This window comes from Cyanistes caeruleus, chromosome 3 (assembly GCF_971803275.1).
Source record: "Cyanistes caeruleus chromosome 3, bCyaCae1.hap1.1, whole genome shotgun sequence".
Taxonomy (NCBI): Eukaryota; Metazoa; Chordata; class Aves; order Passeriformes; family Paridae; genus Cyanistes; species Cyanistes caeruleus.
Genome location: NC_141703.1, coordinates 82,985,279 through 82,989,328, shown reverse-complemented (window position 1 = coordinate 82,989,328; position 4,050 = coordinate 82,985,279). Strand labels below are relative to the sequence as shown.

The 4,050-nt window shown below is 39.0% G+C and overlaps 1 long non-coding RNA gene across 1 annotated transcript; it reads left to right on the top strand.

Moving 5' to 3' along the window:
* The first annotated feature begins 1,180 nt into the window (after positions 1-1,180).
* On the top strand, positions 1,181-2,878 carry LOC147654290 (uncharacterized). Its single transcript, XR_015283962.1, has 2 exons — positions 1,181-1,303; positions 1,526-2,878. It is a non-coding gene; the product is annotated as an uncharacterized LOC147654290 (long non-coding RNA).
* Positions 2,879-4,050: the final 1,172 nt, after the last annotated feature.

Here is a 4,050-nt window from a genome sequence, read left to right as displayed (position 1 = left end):
CGCAAGGATGTGTGCTGTTTTACAGCACATGCTGGGGAAGAAAAACAACAAGTGTATAATTTCAAATAGCCTTTGAGAAAAGCAGCAATCCTAGAAGCAGTTCTGAGATCTGCAGGGTATGTTAACAATGCACCCAGAAGAATAAATTTTTTCCAGATGGTCTCCAGAGACAGGAAAAAAAAACTCATTCATGTGCCAAAAACCAATGAATAACAGTCAGAAAAGAAAGAGCAACACAAGATAAAATAGATAAAATTTGGATTGGACCTTTCAGCATTTGCCATAAAGGGCAGGAGGTACAAAAACTCCAATAATATGCCTTGCAAACTCTACTACATGTCCATACTCAGATTGCTTTCTCAAAAATGAAACTAGATGTTACTTGCAGGTTTGATGACAAAGCCCAACTCTTGCAACACAAGTCAGCAAAAGAGGACTCAGTTGCTCTTGGATATCTTACACTATCACTTAGCTTCAGCATCCTACAGGTAGAGAAAATAAGACAGGAATATGACCCCTCTGAGGTCCTCATCAGTTCCTTCAGAGTGACACACTGTCCTTTCCATTTAGCTGAAATACCTTACATTTATCATTTTAGCCCTACTATGATTAATACTGTGCTCTGGTCAGGATATCAGCTGCAAAACTGGAAAGAATGGTAAAGAATATATATACTCTCTTAAAAAAAATAAATTCATAAATTATACTGAAACCCAGAATTCAACTGCACGGAGAAGCATATTCCCTACTCAACACTTTTCATGTCTAGAAAATCTATGCAGTATTGCTACCCTAATAAACAGTGTGACTTTGAACACCATAATACACAACATCTGTGTCCACTCCCAATGTGACCAATGAGAACTCATTTTCCACAGCCGCTATAAATTATCATCTTCAAGGATGAAGGCATCTGTCTCCATGATGTATAAACATGTCTTCCCCTTTGGCCTAAGAGAGGGTTCATCTAAGCAAGGGAGCAGAAACAGGGGCATTACAGCAAAGTTACCCCTTGTGGGAAACCAGCTGTTAGCTATTTATCTTCCTGTGGCCAAGGAGCCTTTATCCAAGATACAGCTGTTCCTTCCTTTCCTCCTTATGAGCTACACCTGCCTCAAGCAGATGAGTGTGATTGTTAAATGCTTTTCTCAGTATTTAAAGTTTTAGACCTGGTTCTAGTGCTCCCTTGCTCTCACTGATAGTAGTTTAAAGGTGCTATCAATTTATCTGTGTGATAAAAAAGAGACAGGCTTATTTTTATTTCCATAGAGATGAATGAATAAAATATCTCTTGTGCTTTAAGGTACTACAAATCCAGGCAAGATGCCTATTTTCTTTCATCCATCTATGAATTCTTAAAGCAGCTGTAACATTATATGACCTCAAAATTTTTAATAGGACTGAAATTTCCTGAAGGAAACACGTACTCCCAAGCATATGTCATATGCTTCTTTCTCTGTATGTAAGAATAATACAAACAACTCCTGTCAAATTACACTAACAACAATGACATTTTTCCTTTCAGCTGACAGCATTGGGTTCTGGAAGCACAAAGTCACACAGGGGTATGTTTTCTACTCACCCATATGCAGCTGTACACTGGATATGTAAAGTCTTCACATTTGCTTCCTGTCCTACCCTTCCTAAGTCCACACTCCTCTGCACTGCATGCTCATATAATTCAGCAAGATTATTTACAGAAGCGCTGGAGGGCACCACACCAAAACTGAAGTGCTTTTTCCAGGAGTTTTATAAACATGCAGGAAAAATTACAAACAATACAGATAAAACTTTGGAGCAAAGAACAGGCAAAGCTGGGAATAGATCACAGGTGTCCCAAACTTTCACTCAGTGCCCTTTTTTCTCATAAATTATTGATTCACAGTTGTCATAACATTTATATTTGAAGCCACCAAAACATGTTTGGAAATGTTTGCCTGGCAGATTCAGCTTCAGAATGGCACAACACACACTGATCCATTTTGCTGAGGTTTCAGCTTTGCCTCCTCTCCTGCTCAGCATCCACACAGCATCTGAAGTTCCATCCAGCAGACGTAAAGGCTGATGAGTACATTGAGAGTGAGCAGCAAGGCAGTCAGAAATCATTCAGAGTGAAAATTCTTTCAGCCTAAGAAGCGGATGAGTAGAAGCAGCTCCTGCTGACAGCCAAGGCCTGCATTGGTGTATGCCAGACACCTGCATGTCTGGTGTATTCACAGGTGGGGCTGCCTGCAGCCATGGACACCCCAGGGCAAGGCAGACTACAAGAGCTTGGCCTTGCACAGTGTCCCTGTATGTTTTGATGGGAGAACAGACAGCCTATCTTCTTCCATTTGCTCTCAGAGCAGCAGCAGTGCCAATCCAGTTTCCCTCCTGTCACCATTCTTTGCTGACTGGGACTCCATACTGCTAGAAATCCTAAAATCTGCAAAACATTCCCTGTCTCTCACTAAATCCATCAACAGTTGATTCCTCTTCCACTCAGGAAGGGCAAGGGATGATAATTGCAAATCATTCCAGTAGATAAGCAGGCCAAATAAAGTAGTGTCTGGTAATTCATCTAACCCACTTCTTGGAATTAAAAGGGCTTTCTTGTAGATTGAGAATAAATTAATCATGAATCTATAAACCAAAAAACACTGGTAAACTCAAAGAGAATAATGAGTACATGACAGGAAGCAGAGCATATCATATGCAAGGATATATTTTCTCATTAAGCAGTACACATAAATATGCAACCTTCTTTTCTGAAGGGCGTGAAGGATAGGCTTGTAGGTGGAAAACACTAAAAAGGAACAAACAAAAATTTGTTCTTATTCAACCACCTATATTCTTTCTTATAAAAATAGTTGCATGCAGACAGAGAAACAAACAAAAATGGGGGCATATGCATATGTACAATGTATTTGCAAAGATTTAAAAAGGGATTGTTGTCCATTTGGGAGATGAAGGTTGTTTGAATTTCTTCATTTGCTGGGGAAAGCATTTCAGTAGCAATTCAATTATTTAATACAATTTACATTCATTTTTTTCTCCAACAGCAGAAGGGGGAAGGAAGAGAAATTACCCTTTTCTTCCCTCTAATTCTTGTCCTCCCCACAGTCACCTGGATGCAGTGCAACAGCCTCCCAATGCTGCCTGTGCTCTTTGGCCACACACTAATTTAACTTTTGCATGTTTTATTATAAACTCTGTGGGTTCTTTCTGGTTATCAGCTGCATATTGATTCTTAGAACTGGCCCTGCTGCAGCACACTTTTACTCACTAACTTCTAAATTATATCATCAGGGAAGACTGCCTGCTATGCTGAATTCCTTTTTATTCTGAAACAAACCCTGTAATGCCTCCTAATGTATCAACTGTAGAGGGCTGTGTGGTTGGCTACTTGTAATCTAAAGTTGGTGTAATTTCAGAATGTGATGTAAGATTGAGCAATCAGTCAATGAGGTCAGTTCCTTTAGGCTCCTGCTCATCTCTCCAGAGTCAAAGCAATTAAATACATTGCAGAAGGTGGTCATGAAACCATTTGCTGTTCTACCTTTGTCTTTCTTGTACAAATGAAAATTACTCTGTGCTGTAGAGAAAAAAAAAAACAACAAAAACCACCCACCAAAATACTCCCTCTTTTCAAAGAGCTGGGCAGCTTCTGTAAAATAAAATGTCCCTGTTATGTACTTCATTGAATAGGATATGGTATTTCTTTCTTCTTGCTAATGTAAATTAAAAGCCCTATAGAGTGGTTTCCCAGAGTGACCATCTCTTGCAGTCCTACAGACCAATATGTATTGCTTCAATACAGCTCTCAATTTTCTCTAGGCTTTAACATAAAAAGTGCTTTTTTAAGATAGAAATTGTTATTGTCATGGTAAACTTAAAACCAGCTTCTTTTTTTGTCTTCTCCATAAGTTTTGGAGCATAATAAACTCAAACCAGTATCTTTTTCTTAATTTTCTCTATTTTTTTGACTTCTTCCTGATGTAGCCATCTGTAGTGTCAAGCACATTACCTGATCTGTATGGTATCTTCAGCATTTTAGGTTTGGTGTTTTGG